This window comes from Danaus plexippus, chromosome 26, assembly GCF_018135715.1.
Source record: "Danaus plexippus chromosome 26, MEX_DaPlex, whole genome shotgun sequence".
Classification (NCBI taxonomy): domain Eukaryota; kingdom Metazoa; phylum Arthropoda; class Insecta; order Lepidoptera; family Nymphalidae; genus Danaus; species Danaus plexippus.
In genome coordinates this window covers 1,646,720-1,671,025 of record NC_083554.1, presented here as the reverse complement: position 1 = coordinate 1,671,025, position 24,306 = coordinate 1,646,720, and the positions used below count along the sequence as shown (strand labels likewise).

The following is a 24,306-nucleotide window of genomic DNA, read 5'->3' as shown; positions in this document are numbered from 1 at the left end:
AATCATATCAAATTAAAGTATAATATGAATATTTTAAATTAAAATATAATATGTAAATTGTAAAATATCTTAAAATCTTTTATATAAAAAATCATTGAAATTGTAATAATATATAATCACAAACATTGTCTTTGTTTCGTTTTGCAGACGATAATTTAATTCAAAATATTACCGACGTCAATCGACTCACAAAATTGCGCCTTTGTTTCGAGACGAATTATAAATACATTAAATAAGAAATATATATATATATATATAAAACATACTTTGTTATAATACATGTCACAAAACAAACGTACATTGATCAGAAAAGGTTCAACACGGGCAACACGAGGCCAAGTAAATAATTGCAATTGAATTTCGCCTTGTGACGGGATCGTCGGCTCCCCGTATTAAACAGTCTAATTAAAGAATAAAATTAAAATCGAGCTGACTCTGTTCCGAGCGACGTTTATTTATGGCGGTGCGATTCCAGTGGAATCGACAATGGTTTTTGAATGATTTGGAATGTTTAATTAAAATTTATAGGTTCGGAAACATATTCCGATTGTGATAATAAATTTTAATATTAATGACTACATTATTAAGGTTACTGTTGATTTTAATTCAATTTATTGGTATTAAATATTTAATTTAAATAAAAACTTCATGCATTGATGAGATTAACTTTGTGTTACACATCAGTATCTCGTGTTAATTGCAGTTACGGTAAACTCTGAGGTTACCATGTCATGTTACTATGTATGTCATTTTAAATCATTTCTCTCAAAAGCAATTGTTCTCATAAACCAAGTTTAATGTCATTTTATGCAAAATATAAAGACATGAATTTTCAAAATAATATTACTCATTATTCGACTCCTCGCAATTACATAATAGATTCTAAAGATGTGTGTGTCTATCAATCAATTACGCAAGATGTACAAAACTGATGTCAACATAAATGAAATTTAATTTTGTTCAAACACTTTGATGTCTAGACTCTATCAAAAAGGAATATTGGAGTTATAGGATCAGATTAACATATAGTCCTTAAAGACTTCTGAAAGTCAATATTTACTAGATATGGAGTGATGGAAAACAAATACTAAAACATACATACAAAGTGACAGTATGCCTATCGATTATAAAATTAATATTTAAGATTTCACACAAATTATAAATAGTGAATATAAGTAAAAAGCTCGCGGCCATCACATATTTAATCAAACTTTGATGCAGACGAGAGCCCGGAGCGAGAATTTTACGGACTATCAATTTATACAGCTACAATAATCGTCCGCAATAACTTACTAACTGAAAGTATAAACGTCTGTTATTATGTGAAAGTGCAGACGTTGTATATAACATAAAATTTGTAGTAATATTAAAGAGAAAACTTGTATATTTTTTTTCTTGATCGGAGATCAATTCAGTACAATTGTAATATATCCTTTATATATTGATTAGAGAGAATTGTGGTCACTTTTGGGAAATCTACCCACGTGCTGGCTCAAAGCGCTGGCATCAGTAGATCAGTAGAGTTTTTTAAAAATACAGAAATAACAGTCAATAAAGTATAGTTTACCAAAAACAATTGATTTTATTATTCAGTACTATAACAGACAATCAAAACGGACTCTTGCTACTATAGTCTTGTTATTTCACGCCTACTAAATAAGGTGCTATACTGTGAGTACACAATTATAAACAAAATCAAACGAGAAATCAGTAAATTATATTATTTATCGCTGTCCACCTTTGACATTTCATTTGAAAACATAAATAAACTTAATTGTTAGTTATCACTCCCAATACAGAAAATTCAGCCTAAATTATGTCCGTAGTTTTTGAAACAAACATAAATTTAAATTACGTAAGAAAAGAATAAAGATTTTTCCTTATAATTTTCCCCTTTTCATTTACATTTTTCAATAAGATTTAACCTGTTTTAATTTAACTCACAGAAACCACTGTGCGTAAATTGTTCAAGGTAGACTAAGTCCAATAGAAAACTGCTTGGATAAGGATGAAAAAAAAAACCTCTAATATTTCTTTATAGCCAAACAGTCGAACCAAACATATATGCATACATAATCAAATTAACATCTAAATATGTCGTTAATATACGCAATATGCGTATTTATGTCTCTTATTTATTATGTAAATTTTTACGTGACTAATCACTTGTGTTATAATTTCAAAATGTTTGTATAACGCCTTAAGGAAATATATTAAAATTAAACCAAACGATTTTGGGATTTGAGTGTTTTCCGTCGATTCAGCTCAAGATACAATTAAATAGAAAGCACTTGCTGATGAGGACTCTCGTCCTTTCCAGATGACGGGGAAATCGGTTTCTTCAAACCCTCGCCAAACCTTACGCAGTTGATTGAATCTTGGGGATTTAATGACATAACAATGGCCCATTATCATTTATATTGGCGTCTTTAATAAAGAATGAGTTTAAACAGTTAAATATATTAAATAAATTATTAAATTTAATATAATCAATCAGTGTGATCCTTACGTGTCATCACTTCGTAACGAATCCTCTAGTGAATATAACAAATATATATATATACCCATTAACGTTTAATTGACAGTTTAAATAAGTTTCATTAAGTGTTACATTTAAAGGTTTTAATATAAAAGGCTGCTTATTATAATGATGACATTAAGTAATTTAAAAAACTCCGACAAAATTCAAATGAGAAATGTATCTTATCCATTTCGTTAGTGTGGATCAGCGACAGGTCTGCTGGAGAGTATTTACTTTGAATTTTCAGCTTATTCATGAGTTTTGTAAATATTATTTTTTTTATTTTAGTTTGAACTTAAAAAATATATTCAAACTCTGCATAATTAACTGTGTTTCTAAAATTCTTATGACAGAAATTTAAATGTTCAGTAATGTTATATTCCCTCGCAGACAGTTCAAAATTAAAAATAATATACGAATAATATATAGAGCTAATTATTTGAAATAATGAAAAAACAATCTTTTGAAATCAGGTTTTTTGCGTTATAATTTTTCGAATGTTAGAATTTTCCTGTATTATTTATAAAACGAAGAAATTATGTTTTACACATAATATCAGATAAAATGAAATTAATAATATCTTTGAATGGTCCAAGAATATATTATGAAGATGGGCAGAACTGATGCAATCTAAAGAGATTATTTGCCTTTCATACTTGTGAAAAAGTCGACTTAATCTCAAATTCAAAGTTAATATGTGACTCCCAAAAACTAGACGCCGTTAGGTACTTAACATAAATATAATCCTTTTAAATTTTTAATATTGATTTTATATACTTAAATCAATGAGATTAAAAAGGATTCCCTTATATTTGATCCTCCTGAAAGTATAGTTACTAGAATGCCCGTTTATGTTGAGGGGCGTTTTGACCGATTGCTTTCGCTCCTAAGTTGAAAAGGGATGTATCTGACATTTTGGTATTGTTCATTCCTTTTCATATGTATAATACCTTCTAGATATAAAACATAAAATTTTAAAAATGAATTATGTCAATACTATAGCGGAATTAAGTAAAAAAACTCAAGAACTAAAAACATATCGTGTAAAAGTTTCAACGTAAAAGAAATAAAATTGTTAAATCTCTGTAAGGACAGTTTGCAGGGTAAGCGGCGAAAACAGAACTCAAGTCAAAAAATGCGACCATGTTTTTAGTCATGGAACTGGATAAATCCGGTTAGGAGCGGTCCGAACTAGTTGCTACCGTTGCTAACTCTCAGGATTATTGGATGTGAGAAAGGGGATTTGTGTCCACAGTTTTAAATTCGCATTCAAGATATATCCGCTTGTTTGTGGATAAAGTGATGCATGATTTATTTCACAGCGAACCAATTTAGCAACTGAAATTCATATAGATCGAACTTCCTTATATTGAGTTAGCTGGTCCAGTAACGTAATCAAATTGGGTGGCACGCTTACAACGATAACTTGCGAGGCTGGACTTTGATATTAATTTGCTTTCACGTAGACCCAATCAATATGATATATATATATATATATATATATATATATATATATATATATATACATCTGTATGTCGAGAACAGGACATTTTTGTATTATATATGAAAATAATCGATTTAAAAGATTATATTTAATACCAAAATATGCTTTTTCTTTTGAATTAATCGATACACTCGAATATAGAGTTGATGAAAGGTAGTATAATGTATCACTCATATAAATAAATAATATACATTATATATAAGTTATAATAAGAATACTTAAACATACATATGTCTAAAACCTTATAACTTTTATTCGATTCAATATAAATACTTTTAAATCTTAAAACTATAAATAATTAAAAACTGTTTTTATATAAAATTCTTTGTTATATTGTTTGAAAAGCTTAAAATGTTTAAATTTATTTAACGAACGTTTCAAAGAAAGTCGACTTCAGAGATTGACAAAGAGACGAAGTTAATTCTTTTGTTAAAAAGGAAAAACAAGGCAGGACACTCCTCAAAAACTCAGACTCTAGAATATACAGAATTATATTTCATATATTTTTTTTATTTTTATTCCATTTAAATGAAAAACAACATTAAATAAACCATGATCAATTTTCAAGACGTTATTTTACTAACAGCGAATACATTAAAATATAATGTAATGAAAAGGGTGTGACAAAAGTTAAATACAAAAACAATATTTTAAGGTTGTGGTCGCTTAGTTAGTTTGATCCCGGATAATTTATCCATTAACGGGTTTAGGATAGCACATGCTGTTACTCATCACTTAATACAATTCTTATATTATTAGAATACTTACATAATCGTAAGTAGTACTTACATATAATCATAATCGTAACTAAGCAGATAGTAATTAAAAAAAATGTATTAAGCTAAACAATTAATATATAATAACAACTATAACGTAATCTAACACAAACTTCAAATTTAAAGTAATTAAATGTTACGCGTATGTACACAATAAGTATAATGACATCACACGATTGGTGTTTTAAAACATTAGCGAATTTCAGATTCAACGCTGACTAAAACAATTCTATCAATTACAAACTTGTTTGAATCCCTCGAGCGATAAAACACTTCAATTACCACGTGACCATTTCAAACAAAACTGACTGAAATCTCTGTAATTAAATGCTCTGTTGATAACTTTTTAACGAACGAGATAAAGATTCATCTTGAATAGTGCTAACAGAACATATAGAATTAATATGTAACATACAGATATAGCAAAATCCATGAAACACTTTTAAAATGCGTGTTTAATAATAGTTTTATTCGTTTAAGATTTTCATTCATATATATAAACACATTTTTAAGTAAAAAAATCACTAAACGAAATCAAGCACAAACATGTATTGATAATAATGAGATCTAACACTTTTGCGAGTTTTATTCATTCACATCTCGTCTGCCCGTGATCACGGTTGCTGAAAAGTAACCGAAACGTCGGGAGAACGTAGTTTTAAAATAATAAAATCCGCGTAGTATATCCGAAATATATTAGTTTCATTTAAATGTATTAATAACATTCAAAATTTTCTTCTAACAATTAACCAAGCTACATTAAATTAGTTTCATACTAATTCCAAATAATTATGCGCAAAGCGCGAATACGTCACATCACATATAAGTAAACTTTCACAATATTAATGCAACCCGGGATTGCGTTGATATCCGGGATCACTCGAAACTTGCAACACTAAGCCGTATTTTAAGTTATTAAACATGTTGTGTGATTTTAGTGTCATGCATCGTGATTTATATGTATAACCGAAGGCTATTTTAACAATTATATAAAATAAATTACACTCCGCACATCTACATTATTTAACCTCCTCACGCTTTACAATGAATTAAAAAGCCAAAATGGCGGATACAAATGGGTTGTAATTTTTCATAAGTCAGATGCAGCGTTGCAAGGTTATATTAATGGAGGCTTATAACAACGGCCTAATATTACTAATACAGGGCAAGCAGGCACCACAGACTATATTATAACACAGATAACGAAAGCTGGATGTAACTCAAAAACATTGAGTAATCATGAAGTGTTTATGTCGAAGAACTTTCTTAAAATCATTAATGACAAAGAAAAAAAAATTAATAGCTTTACAGTAAATAAAACATATTATATAATAGTTAATAAATATTAAGTTATTCTTCTTTATCTAGTAACAGTGAAAATGAAATAAAAATAACTAGTCCGCCATTTTGACTCACCGCCATGTTTGAGATATGGAGACGTCACATACATAGCCAAGAATATTCATAAAAATAAATTGAACAGATGACTTGGTTAATTCAATATACAAGTCAAATCGAATTTTATGTTCGTTTTAATTCATATATATAAAAAAATATTATTTCTTAATTTATGAAACAAAAATATGTCATACCTAGTAAATTTATATTTAAGATATCAGTAGAGTTATTAATATGCACTATCAAGTGGCTGTAGCACGGATCTGTTAATATTTCTGGCATAAATTATAATACTTACAAAATTAGATAGAAAATTTTACAGCACTGATATATTATACCTCAGAGATTTTCAGAATTACTAGAGATATTGAATTTAAACGTTATTTATATCATTTTAATTCAATTAAACGATTGAAGATATTTATACAAAATTTATCTAATTATACATTATACGAATATAAATAATATTATTTTAGCGTTGCTTACTATCAATTCAATAGCGGCCGCTTACATAAGCATGATTGACGCTTACATTATCGAATGTAAAATGTTCATATGTAATCTTCGTATGCATTTGATTAATTTTAATCGACGGTAACCAATAATAATAGTAGTAATCACTTCATAATTAATTACAGTAATCATAAAACTTTTCTAATATATTAATAAATTATGAGCAAAATAATTTACGAAGTGAACCCACTATACAGGGAAGATTTACCGTTGCCATAAAGCTCGCTGCTTTAAGATATAGCCGGCCAATACCCGCTGGGTTTTGGCTATTTTTACAGGGTTTATGATTAAAAACTTTAATACTATATATAATTTGTAAAATATCTATTTGAATTATATATTGTTACACAGTACTTCTTAGTGTATATCATTTTATGCAGACAAGTAAAATGAATGTACAGTCAGCAAAACAAATCACATTCCCTATCAGTACTTTCCATACCGATTCACTGCGTCATATATCTTTACCTCCGTACAAATATTATTGTAACATTTCTCCCTTCATTTTATGTTTGATACGTTGATTAGATATTTACCATTTGTTTCTTATAAAAGAAAATGTGAGGTAACAAATAATTTTCGTTGTAACATTTTCGCTATATATGTTACAGTATAAGGAAAATGAATACGGCGTTAACTACGTTCAGCTCACGGCTTTGTCGATTCGAAATATAGATATATGGTTTTTCTTTAAAAGATTATATTCTTAATAGGATTTTTTTAATGAGACGGTGAAATTAATATTTAATATTTGATATTTGATTAACATGTCCAATAATAATATATTAGTAATGAAGCGATTGATTTTAAGGAATAAATCAACACCGTTTCGCCGATGGCTCTATTTGCTTTTGTATTTGCGGCGACAAAGCAGCTAGACAAATAAGGAACACTTCAAGTCTCCTCTATACAGCGTGTAACTTTATTATACAATATTAAATTACATGATATAGATGCTGTTTCCAGTAAAACGTTATATTGTTTGATAAAAATTTCCCTTTTAAATTTTTTTGATGTTTCCCACTGGATCCTACATATTACAACACTCATACGTAATTTTATTAACAGCGTAAACCGAACAAACAGTAGCATATAACCATCTGCGTACTTAATTACAAGGCTGGCGGAGGCTACGTAATTACGTAGTTCTACACAACGTAACGTTTGAAACCTGGAAAACTAACATCGTGATACAACCATTGAAATGTAGGAGTAAGTTTTTAAACATTACATTCTTTATAAAATTATTTAATTTAATGTGGCATTATTAATCGAGTTATGCTAGCATTTGTCCCTGACTTCGTCTGATATAACTTGTTGTACTAATAATACATGTGTATTAAACAAAATTCTTTGTAAAATATCATATTCAAGCCTTACCAATATTATAAAATTTTGTTTCTTCTTAATTGACCATCCTAGACAAGTCTTGTTGTAATCTCAACAACAATTAATGCATACAATTAATATTATGTTTGGATACATCAATCAGCTTATCTCAAACCGTTCAATACATCGATACAATGGGAAATCAAATACGAACAATTATTAAGGGAATTGGAATTAGTTTAAGCCTATATTGGTTGTGAGACAGATTTAAAGGTAAGTTGAAGTAAAACCTACGCTTAAAATAATAATGAAATCTATCTTACATACTGGTTAATATAGCATATACATATATGGGCATATGTAAATATATAATTCAATAGAGGAACATATCAGTTTTATCTTACATTCCCTTGATTTGTTTTTTATGTGAAAGGTGGCACACGAGCAGACGGTCTACCTGGTGGGTAGTAGCCACCGTCGCCCACGGACATCCGCAACAGAGATGTTGCGGATTCCTTGCCAACCTTGGTTTCTTAGGTAGGGGTTTGAAAAAGGAAGTGACAAGAAAAAGTGGCAATAGGGAAAGAGCAACCGGCTCTCTCACTCATCGGACGAAATTCAGCCATTAAAGGCTACTTCACGCAGATCTTCTGTGAGAGGGTAGTACTTCCCCGGTTGTGCCAGCCCATGTTCGATCAGTAGTTACGTGACTACAGCTAGGCTCTACCAACTCAAAAGCATTAAATGAAAATATCTTTTTATGTTTAGCATAAATGTCACATTTTAATCTATTTAATGGCTCCGTCAATTTTGTCTCCATTGTGCCTGTTTTTATTTATAATTAGCCGGAACAAACATACAGACAAAAGTTGTCAAAAGTATTATTTTGGTGTATGTACGGTATATATATGCATGTAGTAAAAAACGGTTATTTCAATATTACACACAGACACTCTTATTTTATTTATATGAATAGATACATAACTTAAATTCCCATACACTTATTAAAACAACTAGGTATGTAGTTATTCAAGTTGACGTCAATATCAGAGGTACATAAATATCGTTATTATATAAAAAAAAGCCTAAATTTTCCTAATATTTTTAAATACACCAACTATCTTAAACCAGCTTCAAAAATATAAATACTACATCTATGGAAGTGTCTCCTTAATCAAAAGTTATTGCTTATACTAATTTGGTACCAAAATCATCAAATAAACGTCACTTGCAATATTCTATTGACCTTTAAAGGAAATATACTCGGGACACAATTCCACCAGTACAATAAAAAAATAGGAAAGGTCAACCTTCCAGAACTTAGCCATTCCGATAGATTACATCATAAACTTTCACTGTCTCTGCAATCTTTTACATTATCGACCCAATTCGGTTTAAATAGAGTCCATATTGGAACGCCGTTGAATCAGATCAAATCTTATTATGTATAAACACGTATTGTAAAGTTAGTAAGAACTTCAAGGATCGACTTCGATAGAACTGAATAAAATGTATAAAGTAGTTCCGAGGACTTAATAAATATATCCAAGTTCGATATTAGGTAATGTAGGATGGGATTTCAAAGAATAAGTTGTGCATTCCTTCGGAGGCTTCGTAACAGATACTTCTGTCTGCCGGCAATTTGTTCCGCATTGTCATTTTTCTTATATTCGTACTGAGTATTTTAAATTGTTATTTGTTGTCCAAACAAAAATTCATAGTTTCTTCTTTGCGAATTTTATTTTTTTTTCTAATAGAAATTTATTTTACATCCTTGACTTATTCATTCTTCTTCTTTACTTTCAATATTATATGATATAATTTATCTAATGGCTAATATAATCGTGATCATATAACAAAAGACCTGACGGGGCTCTGACACATCATGCCATTCTTGAGTCGATAAGCACAGTTCTAATAAATATGAATACACTAGAGATCGCTTTTTTATTATCAGAATCCCATTCATCCAACGGCTTATAGTTTATAAAACTGTTACTGTCCTCTTCCCATGGTGTACTTATCTAGTCATAAAAGCCGGTTGTCTTCCACCATATTTCCTTTTAACTATCAACTACTTAACTTCTATAAATAGTTCTTACTTTGCGTTAAGCCAAGCACACATTGTCTAAAGTTGGCTCATAAATAGCAATATGTTCACTGGCTCGATCTCGGTTTGTAATTGGAATACTTTGCTAACACTAATTATTTCGGCAATTTGGCCTCTAACTTTGATGAAGTGCATGTTTATGTCGAATTTAACATTACCTGATAAAGTTTACTATCATCGTAATTTTAGTAAAGAAAAAATATGTCTATTTACAGGGAAGTTGATAAATACATTTGTTTAATCTCATTCGGATTCCAATTACTTACAATGTAGTACTAGTATTCAGAAAATATAGAGCGATTCGAATAAAAGTTGAAAAATACATTCACATGCCAAATTTGATCCCGCCATTCTCTGGTTAAAATGTTCAAGCCTTTGTAACAACTGAGCTATCGTGTCCCTGTTTAGAGACTCGTGTATAAGTGAATTGTACTATCATATTGGAATTAGGTTAACAACAAAAATAGTATCGGATATTGTAAAAAGTAAAAAATATATATATAATTCACTAACTCTCAAAAATGACGAGAATTAACATTACCTTTATACATTACGTCGCATTAGTTTCTTATAAGTAATGGCAAAATAATATATTGATAGGCCCATATATGTATGTATTATTGGCCAAGTACATATATAAATACTTCTAAGAATAGTTAAAAACTGGTCATAGATTTGCAAAAATTAATATCAGTCATACTTTTCTATCTTATACATTTATAATACTAACAGTAGTGATAGCAACAATGCGTGTATCCCGTCCTAATATTTCATTGAAGGTAACATAACTTATTACTATGTATATCCTGTTCAAGTTATTTGGAATGTAAGTTGGTTTGTTTGTAATGGGATTAGTAGTTTTAGTTTGACTCAGCGGAAACATTTCTTGGTCAATTAATAGAAAGAAATAAACTTACACAACACTCGAAGACATTTACTTAACTTTATTAATAAGATAGCGTGACAATGTATTCTTTGTAGCTTGTAAATTATATCTGGCACTATTTACTAATGTTATCCAATTACCTATATTAAATAATACCTCTATATAAAATTATTTTAAATTACAATTTTTAACTTATTTGTAAGAGAAGAAATGAAAAATAAACTCTCACTATATACGGTTTTTTAAGGCATCATTAATATTTCTTGCAAAAAAGCTCGTCCTAATGAAAGTTCCAGTTAAATCCATTCGCCAAATAAACAAAATGTCTGACCAGCAAATTGTAAGAAAAAGAAATTGTCCGAAATAAAATATTTTCGAATTTCATTATTTTAAAATCACTGACGGATGATTTCAATTTATTGCAATGTTTTGAACATATAACCTTTAAATTCACCTAAATTATTTTTCTCTTATAATTCCTCCAGCATTCTCCTTTCACGGACCTCGAGTGAAAAGTAACGAGTGCGATTATCATAATATGTGCAGCCATTTAGAAGTTAAGACTCCGTGACTGGTGGACAATTTATGCTGATGTAAAACCTCAATTCAAAGACGATAAACAGCTCCAGCAGGCTAACGTATTCCAGGAGTAGTACTAAATTGGATTGCTTTAAGCACTTCAGAGGCAAAGACGCTGATTCGACATCTCAGAACGTGAATATTGTCCATTGTACCTCATATTCCATTCCATTTCATTATCTTAATTTTCTTTTAAAATTTTATATATATCTATCATCAATTTTATTGCCATAAAATTTTGATGCCATGTTTGATGTCCCGTATCATAGTCACTCCAAAAAAAGGACTATAAAAAATCAAACCTTCATTTTCGTTATCAAAAGATTGGTTTAAAAAAAATTTGTGAATTAAATAGATGTGCATTAAAAAAGACTTGGTAAACGTATCAGAATATTTTAACGTTTCACGTCATGAATTTACAATAAATGCAGCAGATTTTAACTGAGATTATCCAGATCCAATATGGCGACGGAAATAGTATTTCGTGTGTTGCTGAATAATGTTAAATGTGATTATTTCGAAAAATAAAATACGCCCAATTTAAATTCATATTCCTATCTACATATATACGTATGTGTACGTTATATATATATACAATATCTAGGTAATTCAATACACAAACATTACTATTAAAATGCAATTACTTTAGCAATTCGTTTGTCAAATCGAGTTTTTATATTTATTTGGTGTAGACGACCTCGTTTAGCGGGAACTCATTAAGCCGGCTCGTCACTTCATTTCCAGCTAAACGAAAAATATTAGACGAAATCCTCTGAAGTATTTCAACAAATAGATGCTCAGTCTGAAACCAAAGCGTCAAATTACTTACGCCTGCAATTTTTTTTATCAATTACTTAGCGTTTGATATTCCTTTATCTATGGTAATTAATGATTCACAAATAAAATATCGATTTAATTCAACACTTTGATTTTGTTTCATGCTTAAGTTTTAATTGAAAGGTCCATTTTTTTTAGTTGCAATATAAAATCGGTGACCGCTTATCGTATGACCGTAAGGTCCGTAACCGGAGATTGGTCCATGAATTCATTTATCCCATTTCAGCTGCAGGTATAAGAGTTTAGAGAACTTTCTCGGTTTACTCGTTTTTATAGATCTTTGGCGTCACTTTTCCCATTGAAGTTCAAAAAGTTTCAGCAGTTTTTACCGCCTGATTGCCTTTTAATAGACCGTATTAATGGTGATAACGCGGTGAGCGTTTTTTAATGTTCACACAGTTATTTTTTTGATATTTTTATATTTATAAAATATTATCTACGAATACGATACAAATAATATATATACATATAATACAATAGATTTAATAAGGAATTAATATTCTCGCTTACAAATTGCACAAATGGCAATTGGGGTTGATGTACTGGTTATATAGAGATATGGATCTCAGAGTACAATCAGATTTACTTGTTTGAGACGTTTCTGTTTCCGCAGCAGACGTTTCATCAAATACTCTAGACTAGTTAAAGGTATGATTCCTTTGAGACTCGTGTACACCGTCTGAGCCATAACTCCATAACTAAATAGCTTTTTGAATTTTTCCATATTTAATGTTATTTAAAATTTCGTATGCTTATGTTAGTTCCGTCTCGTGTAATATTTATATTCGTATTTTCCATCCATTTAGTATTTTGTAAAAAAAATCAAATTTTTTTAATATATAATAAAATGGATAAGGAGAAAGTTTTTATTTATGTAATGTTTTAAATTATTTGTTACTACTTATCGTATATTCAAACTCGAGCAAATCTAAAGATCTTAATTAAAGTTTATGTGCTCAAGAACAAGATACAGAATTATATATGCATGTTCTGAGATTGCAACGTCATTATTATTGGGTTATTGAATGTTAAAACGATTAATATGTAGTAGTAGTAATAGTAGTAGTAGTGTTATGATGCGATCTTTGAATAAGCGTACTGTGTTTTTTTTTTGTAATTTACTGCGACTCTTAAAACAGTTCACTACGATACACATTAATGCACATAAAAAAATAATTTAATTAACCATTAATATCATTATGATCGTATTTTTATTTCAAAAATACTATTTTTGTTCATATCGATCAATTGTGTACGCAATCATTAAATTCATAAATATATTAAAATTGTATATCTTAAACGTTGGCCATTTTGTAATGTATAGACTGTAAAAAAAACTTTTTATGGAACATTTGCTCTCGTAGATTATATCTTGTATCGTTTGCAATCTCTTTGGTCGGTTAGACTTATGCGGCAGAGAACGTTTTTTTTAAAAAAAAAAACTTCCTTTAAAAAACCTCCTGCAAGACTCACCTCCGTTTGCCTACATATTTTCTTAAAACAATTTATATCACATTGATATTTTGTTCATCTGCGTTTGCAATATTCATAGTGGATTCACAAATTTACATAGCAGAGAGTGATACAATAGTAACAACATGTATAAAATAATAAACAAAGCAGTAAGTAACCATTAAATCTTAAGATAAAGCTGCGACTTAAACTCATCTCTTGAAAAAAAAAATGCACAAATTAAAAACCATTTAAAAAGAACTATAGTTTTTGTTTTCTCACATTTCTTTGTATTTTCGGTCTGTTCCGTATTTATTGCTTTTCCTTGCTTTTCTTTTTCTTTTAAACGTTGCAAAGGCATTCCAGCGCTATTGTCCAGGTTGTATGCCGTTTTCGTTTTTAAGTGTTGCCATTTTACAACTGTCACTGTGGCTTCCTTTTCAATTATTGTATTGTATTGTATTGCATTATTATTTATATTTATTTAGTTTAATTGATGTTATGTTTCTTCAACCACAAATATTATAGTATATCATAATAATCTCTATTGTTATTTTGAATGTTAAAATCTAACGATCACTTTTTTTATATTGACATTACTCGCCAGGATACTTTTTTTTACCGATAGCACAGAATAAAAAAAAATAATATGCAAATATGTAAACGGAGATAAAAGAATTCAAAACAAACCACCTACAAAACACAACGGAGCATTATATTTAAATTTTATTCATTTCAACACAGAATATTTTAATTTAGAGTGCGGATGAATGGTGTAATAAACCGCGGATTTAAAAGTGTGAAAAAAGGTATTCATGCAAATAGGTTGTATAGCTTTTTTGAACTCGTATCTCAACTTCAAACTATAATGAGGTTTTTGTGAACTTAATACTAATATTTTGTACTGTTTCGTTATAACAAAACTGTTTTATATTACTGTTTTTATAATTTTATTTCGTAGAGTAATGCTTTTGATAGTTGAGGTAGAAGATTATAATGAGGCGTTTGTTTTAGTGTAAATTATTGAAGTAATATTTTTATAATAAAAAATATGTATTCGTATAAGACACTCGACTGCTTTTATATTTGCGTGATCAAAGTTAATTATTTTTTATTTAGCATGTAGTGATATATTATGTATTTATGTGCATTCTAGTATTTATACAATAATAGCCTCTTATTTAAATTCTCGAAGAAAATAAAGTGATAGTGAATAAACTTTCATTATTACTTATTTAATTATAGAAACAATATTCGTCATACAATGTATTAAATTTAAAAAAAATATTAATTGAAAGTAAGTGATTTTTTTTATCATTTATATATGTATCTTTTATAGAACATTTAAATTACCACGTACAAACATTATAAGTTGTAAATAATTTATTACATGAATTATAACAACGGTAGACCAAAATCTTCCTTAAAAAAAATAAATGAATATAAATAGTTTTATTTTAAAATAGATATAAAATTTCAAAACAAATGTAATTTTCCATAAACATCACTGAATGCTTTGTGTTGTATCATTAACTTTTAAATTGCTACGTTGTATGATCCCACGATCAGGGATCAGCGAGGTGGAACACCTTCATATACCAGGGAACCCTTCTCTTGAACAATTTAGATATGTTCTGGTTTATATATATAGGGACAGAGAGAGAAAGAGAGAATTTCACTAGCAGGAAAAGGACACCTCAATAAATTATAGCTCCTTAATTGATTAGGGTTCCATAACAAATGATAGCGTTCATTGCGAGACGATTTTAAAACTGTGTGTAAATAAAAATTTATCACGAAAATTATATTATCGCACAACATATTTTGATATAATACTGAAAGGTAAAATGATCTCTTCCTACTAAACAAAGGTTTCATAGCATTTTCAGTATGAAACCTTACGTATGAAGAATCTGTCTCAATTATCACATTTCTAATAACATTTTTCTTGGAATAAATGTTATATTTCTCGTAATGAATCTAATATAACGTATTTGTATTTTCTGTTTATCTTAATACATTAATTCTGAATCTTATAAAAGAATTACAAAAGAATGTATAAAGTAATTTATTGTTCCATGATAATAATTTTAAAAACAAAAACTTGGTCACAATTATTAATACACTGTAATTACCTTTATTATTATTGTTAAATCTTTTGCTAGTGAAATTATATCGAATAGAACCTCCCTTAATGCCTTAAAATCAACATCCGGCTACATCAGCGTCTCAGTCGTCCGCTCGATGCATGGCTGCCTTACATTCGGCTGGAACTAATTCAAGCTCAAACAACAGTTGCCTTACGATGCGTTACGGCCTCTGGATATAGATGGAAAGCATCCTTTATTCGATCTACAACCGATTTTATATCCTACCCTGTCGGTACAAGTGTTATTATCGTCTGTAACGTGACCGAGCCACCAGACCGATGTAAACGTTGACGCGTCCGAACGCTTCCTTTGTGATAGCAATTAATCATTTTATTTTAATGTCGACCCCCATGATGTTCAGGTCCCTGGCTTTTTATTTCCACCGTCTAGAAACTAGGATGCACTTTATATTATCCATTAACATCCCTTCAATATAACAAATAAATATTTTTATGAAGTTTGATGGTGCACGCGATTATTTTCCTATTATCATAATCATATAGGAGGTATGTATTTCTTCATGATGTACATTTTAAACTATCTAAAAGTTTGAAACGAGAGAAACTATTGTCGTGTAGCTATTGTCACGATAGTTTGATTATTAAAGGGACAGGAATGCAATATTCTAAGGTAGCTAGTTCGATGCCAGCGCTGATGAATTTTTCTTTGTATTATATATTTTCTATTTGAATCTAATTTAACTATCACTTAAACGTTGATTTCGTGTTCAGATATTATAAGAAGAGTATAACATCGTCATTATTTTTTACATATAAAAACGTGAAATTTAAACAAAAAACAGTTAAGGACTTCAACCATCTATATCCTGTTTTAAAGATGGCGGTTGGTACTTACATTTTTATGCGGGCACAGATAATAACCGCTTTGTTTAGTAAACATTAACCGGCTGGTTATAGCTCTAGTGATGTAGTGTGTCGATAATCGATTATCGATTTAGTGTCGGCTGGAAATTGGTTATCATTATTGAGATGAGAGATAGCTTTAACATTGATGTTCATTAAATCTATTTTCATCGATATTGGATATATTGAGTTAATTTTGTATTTTTGTTCATTTGGAAATTATGTTATATCAGAATCAATTTAATTACGTAAAAATTTGAGAATATATTATGAAATAATAATTAATTATATAATTGAATCTATTTTTATGATGAAAAGATAAAGAAAGATTATAAAAGATAATTTCTCCGGAATAATAAAACCAAAATACTAGAATATTCATTACCATTAAACAATTTGCAGTCACGAAAATGACATTGTTTATCCAAAATTAAATGCTGCCTTTAAACTTTTGTTTTAAACGTCCATTAATTATTAGTGTAATATTTTAGGTCACGCAAATTACTAAACTTTTTAAATCCAGGTGCTTTTTAACACTTTATTTGACATAGAATTTTATTTCGTTTTCTTTAAAGAGTGTCACAAAGTTAGTGTTGCATGTATTTTCTCAAATTTAAATATAAATAGATTAAACTAAAACATTTCAAAAATGACTGACACATATTTCATTATTGATATAATAAAAATGATAGTAAGGTTCTGTTAAATGTTATAGCTTAAAAGCAACCACGCGGAAACCGAATAACGATCTCAATTAAATTTCTCATGACCTTTGCGCGAGGGATGGAGGTTATACCTTAGTTTTATCTCATATTTAAGGCGCAGCATCTTCAATGTTATTATCTCAAACAAGTAATTATATTGAAGTGACGTGCATACAGGTTCATCGATAACCACAATACATACGTCCATCCCTACTGGCGTTAAAGTGTTCAAAGAGATCGACAGCTGTTTGAGTTATATGAATATAAATATAACTGTTTTATTATATGTATATTTAAACGAACACGTCACGTAACTTTTGAGGGATTAAGAAATATTGAATTTTCATAGAAAAATATAAGTTTTACAAACAAATCTAATGTTTTCTTTCAGCTCGTGAGTTCACACAAAACAGCTGATTGAATTGAATTTAAGCTTACTAGTAGATAGCAGTGGACCAGTATAGGCTGATGATGATGATGATGAGTAGATATTCTGAGATACGAACTGACAATACATTGCTGGGAATAAGACTTATGTTTATTTGTTTTTTATTCATCTTGTCCGCCCGTGAATATCCCGCACGGGAGAATGTAGTTTAAAATAATAAAAAACGAGGAGTAAATCCGAAAAATATTAGTTTCATTTAAATGAATACTCGCGAAAGTCTTGGATCTCATTACTTTGCTGTGTGTCATAAAAAACAGGTAGGTAAGTAGTTTGCCCGTAACAAACAACATACATACATATTCTCATTTATAATAGGGCAAAATTAAATACATATAGATTTTGATACTAAAATATGTATTTGTGAAAGTCTCACTTAGCAATATTTTTTATTTCATAGTTATTTCTTAAAGTGATTTTATTCGTGTACACTGCTTATCACAAGTTTATATGTCACTACATACGAATCGATTCCCGTTTTTTATTGAATAAACTATAATATTTCAAGATTTATGAATGTAAAACTGTTTACGCTCCGTATATAGTGTACGCAAACTTATGGTAAGCTAATTTAGGTCCTTTTATTTGCAATTACGGACTTTAGTAACACATTTAATCTACATAAAGCTCGTGGAATATCAATGTTCTAACAGCCTAACATACACAATTGGAAATGACACTAATTCTCAGTCTTGGAGGCAGTTCTTTTAATAAATTATTTAACTTACAAATAGCAGTTAATACACATGTTTCGATATTATATCAATCAATCAATTCGTTCGTTCATAATTTGCAGTCAACTATCCTTACCAGGCGTTTGTTTGTTGAACAGAATACAAGTAGTTTCGGATCTTTCATTCCTTTACCTACATACTATTATGCGTGAGGTTTAGAAATACTGCTAACTGTCTATATTTAGTGTGACGATAATCCGCAGTAATAATTAATACTAAATAAGACTTCATTGTAATAATTATTATGATATTAAAATAAATAGTCGGTAAGAGAGCTGTTTTCCTTCTCATTCACATCCATGCTAGCAACAAGGTGAAAAAAATTGTATGTTCCAATAATGTTGTCTTTATGAAGTCAACTATTTAGGACGATCGGTGAAAATCGTTACAAAGTTTTACAGTAAAATAGTACTGCATTTTTAATGAATATATAAAACCCTTCTTACCTCCGATACACATTTGTATAACGAAATAAATACGATACAATAATTTGAAATTATTTAATGGTAAGGGACACGCTGTGACGTCACCCAAAACACGGTGTTTTTAGTTGGACAAGACTTAGTAGACTCAATAGAAAAGTTAAAATAACATACCGAGACTCGAACTCGTTACACAAATATTATTAGTTACTAAAACAATATAACCTGCGTACCATGACATGGACGTAAAAAAGCTTTAGGTACTTATATAAAAAAATCTGTGAACATTTTAAAATAATTAACTAAGGCACCATTTCTATAGAAACTATGTAGTACGTACATATTATTTGCATTAGTCACAGGATAAATTAATGACTAACAACAAAGTTGAAAATTGCTTGAATTTTTTCAAATTAATAAGTGTGAGTCAGTACAGGCTCACAAAAAGAACTGAACATCACATTCCGATCGTTCTGATATGACTTTACGGATACCAAATTAACATAATCTTTAACGATTTGTTACCACATTCTTTGAGTTCAACATCAATTATTTCGATGGGATACTTTGTTACAAAATATATATTAAAATAAAGATTTATTTATATATAAAATATATTTATATGTAATTTAGGTGTGTATCAAATAATTAATACAAAAGCTTCCTTAAAATTATTTGTTCGTTTGTTTTAAAACGATAACGAGACCTCTATATTAACGAAACTACCTTGTGTCACAGACATTGCACACAATAAAATATGTGAAAGCTTAATACCAAAAAAAATCCCAAAAATTATGTAAAACAATTCCACAACTTGTGATAGTTCCCTCCATAAATAAATCCTCTCAAGACGAGGGTAGATTCACCGTGTTCTATTAAGATAAAAGCCTTTTATTCGCACACACCTCTCAAGATGATTGTCATTTTCAAAAATCGAAATAACTATTGTGGCTACATAACCTTTATATATATATAGCCACAATTATTAAGGTTATATAGCCACAATACAATATATATATATAAAGGTGGCATTGATACTATGTAGATACGTTAGATAATTAGATTATAGATACAAAGATTCTTTCTAGATTCAATACATTATTAAATTCTTATTAGTTTCTAGATATAAACATGAAATAAATAATAACTTCCCATTATATTTGTTTGCTAATAAGATGCCAATGAATACTTGTAATGAAATTTTAGATAGAATGGAAATATTAAGTAATATCTCTCAAACATTATTAATATTAATTTAAATTGCTATTTCAATTTACATAAATATAAAACGAGGAATCTAATATGGAAGTATTCTCATATAACTCTTTTGTATTTTTCGGAAATTTTTGCTGCATTTTATTACCTTATGGTTTTCTGTTATAAGAAATGTAATATTGCAGATTCTCGCGAACGAAACGTCGCTCTGTATTGTATTTATTAAAGATGACCGCTTTTTTTTTTTTTCAACAACTCGTTCAACATATGATAGTTTATAATGTTTACTACAGAATTGTATTTATTTTACAGATAATAAAAGCATAATATTTTTACGTCATTTGCTGTATGTGTAAATAATATTCGAGTTTTATATATTGAATTTAATAAACGCCACTATTAAAGGAGACTAATAAAACAGCCTCTTTTCATATTTATTTAGTTTCAAGCAATTATTTTGTATAGGTGAATTATATATACAAACACGTGGGTGTGTGTCTATGTATGTGTGTGTGTGAATAATTCCTTTGAAGTCTATCAATAACGTTGATAAAACGTAATTTACGATAAAAATCTTATCTAACGTTACATAAAGCAAACAAGTATATATATATATATTCAAATTATAATTCATAAGAAACTGGCCATTTTATAAAATTCTCAGAAGTGTCTGACGATAGCACTTAAGATTAGGAAATGAGATAATTAATAATAAAAAATATATATATTTAATGTTACATTTATGTACTTTAATTTAAATGTCAAAACTTGTCATTTCGACAAAAACTGCCAAACTGACAGATGTCAAATCGTTTAAAAACTTCACTATGGTTATATATATGACATAAAAATTTGTGCAACAAATCTACAAAGCTTATAGCATTTTAATTATTATACTAATAAATAATTTTAAATTATATTTTATAGTAACCAATATCAAGGGATCTGTTATATGGTCACCATTAGATTGTTCATCAAAGTTAACGCGTTCAATCATGAAATCCATTTCAAACAAGAACATACATACATACAGACATATATATGTTTATACATATATAATACCGCAGCGCCCCTAGTCTGGACGTCTAGCCGTCTGGCCCCCATATACCTATCCCTCAACCTGAACCTTATTCCTATACTGATAAGGACTATAATAAACAATGCAATACACGAAATCCTTACACACAAAACCGAAAATCAACCTTAACACTGAGAAATAGGAACTACAGTTGACAATAAATCAGTTGACTCCATACGGATAACAGAATTAAATAGTGAATATGAGCTCTATTCCCTTACAATACGGTCCATTGTTATCACAGCCCCGTTGCTAGGTAACAGCGTCTATAGATAGTGGTACTGAGTCAGCAGTGCATCCAATTTAGGTGTGGATATTCGGAAGGGTGCAAGCTTAGCTGCATACAATCCCACCAATTCAAACTCTATGTAATTGATATTAGAGTCCCAAATCGCATATATATAGTTTTGGGGGCTAATTACTGTGTATTTCTCTTTTGAGGATGATATTGAATACAGGCAATCGTTCGCAGACAGACAGCCGATATTGTTGATACATCTGCTACTGACGTACCAAGTGTACTATTTATTTAATATAAATTATATAACGATAACATTAAAACAATACAGGAAATAGACAAGTTAGATGAAAGATAAATATTAAGTAATTTTATATATAGACATTATGACTAAGACAATACTATTCAACGTTTTAGTATATATATGTATCTTATGTAATTTGAACTTTTAATGAGAATGAATTTATCTTGAGGTTAAACCCAATATTAATATTAAATAATATATTTAATTTAAGTCAGAAATCGTAAAACAAATGCGTCATAATTACACCACATACAACTGTGGAAGTGAAAGTACGCGCTGGGCCAACTTAAATAATTTGGGGTGATTGGGAATTAAAAATAGTCTTCCCCCTGCAAACCGGATCTATTTACATCCAAAACAAACAATGTCGTTAACATTCCAGAAAACCGTGCAACTTGATTGTATGAAACAATGTTTTATCTCTATTATTATTGTTTTTCGATATAAATAAATAATACTGAACATCCTCTTAACTCTAAGACGAGTTTATCAAACTTTTAAAAGCGTTTTCTTGAAATCTTAGATATTCATAAGTTAAATAAGTAAAACGTCTTAAGATGGAGTGTTCCTGAACAAGTCCTTATAACTTCATTGACCCTGATGAAGTTTCATTCATATAAATACAATGTCTTAATTATTCGTGTTGAAATAAAAGGACGCTTGATGGTTAGAAATATATTATTTTACGTATAACAATGCGCGTGTTACATATATGTAAATTATATAATAAAACAACATAAAAAAATATATTTGTATACAATTTTTATCTTCTTCCGTTGGCGTTGCTTTACCTTTGGTTGTACTTTATAAAAATTCTATTACTAACAATAACTTTCGCTGCACCAATTCAGTTATAATTTAACACAAAATATTTAATTTATTTAATAGGAACAAAGCGGGGATCAGAGACATATGATATATTATATAGATATAGTATATTAATGTGAAGAATAAACATTTTTGATATTAACAAAAACTGTTATCAAATAGGTTAAATACTTAAAAATTTACGTGAACATATTTGTACATAAATTAAACCATTTCTGTTTTTCATTTATACTATTATTATACTATTTTAACAGACAAATATAACAATAAGTTACATGGAAACCGTCGTTACCGTTCATCCAAAAAAATTGTGAGAGTCTCTTATAGTCCATAACTCCAAAACTCTAAATGCTACTATACTAACAGGAATCTATACCTGGTCCGCGAAGTCTTAATACGAATACAGCATTTATAGCTATTAACAAGCTATTCAACACCGGTTTTTTATAATTATATAATGCAAGCCTTTTCTTATAATAAATGAAACTAATATTTTTCGGATAACCTACGTACACGAGATCTCGTGATCACGGTTGCTGAAAAGTAACCGAAACGTCGGGAGTATGTAGTTTTAAAAAAAATAAATCACGCGTAGTTAATATCCGAAAAATATTAGTTTCATTTAAAAGAATAAAACTCGTGAAAATCTTAGATCTCATTTTCTTATAATATCTAATATTAAAAGGAAAATCTCTTCAAATTCATTCAAATTTAAGTCCTTAGTACATATTCAAAGTTAAGTCATAGGTATGTATTTATTATTGCATACAAATACATATATACACTCGAAAGAAGTTACCTCGAGGACCCATCTAGACAATATTCATTTAGATCATGATATTGAATATTCAAAAATATTAATTTATATAAATCGAAATCTTTGATAGAAAAATTCCTATCGCTCACATCTTATAAACTTATTACCGTTGGTAATAAAGTTCGGAAAATGCTTTACAGAGCATTTATTTATGTGGTTTACCGATTATTTATTAAATTATTATTATATATACATAAACCATGTTCTGTGCATATTGTTGTTTATATAATATTATCTATAACACAATTAATATAAATTAAATCTTAAAATATAATTTGCTCCAAATAAAGACGAATTGTATTATATATTGGAAGGTGTAACATTAAAAGTAAATCGTTCATAATAACTGATAAGCTGATTCTATTCACCGCTTTATTTATTTCCACACAAAGCACGTCACGAAAATCTCAAGTTTGACGAATTCTTAAACGATTTGCGTAAAATACGAACGTAAGAACACATTTAACTCAATGAGCAAATAATTTATTATGTACGGCCATTTTCATTTTATTACTTTAATTATTTATAGCCATATTTAAGGCAACGATTTATATTACTGAGACAATAGCCATTTGACATATTTAAGAAAAAAACCCGTTCATA

At 29.0% G+C, this 24,306-nt stretch overlaps 1 protein-coding gene across 1 annotated transcript in view; it reads left to right on the top strand.

The window, feature by feature from the left end:
• Positions 1–24,306, top strand: part of LOC116774300 (brain tumor protein) — a 206,925-nt gene that overhangs the window by 111,033 nt on the left and 71,586 nt on the right. The window lies entirely within an intron of this gene.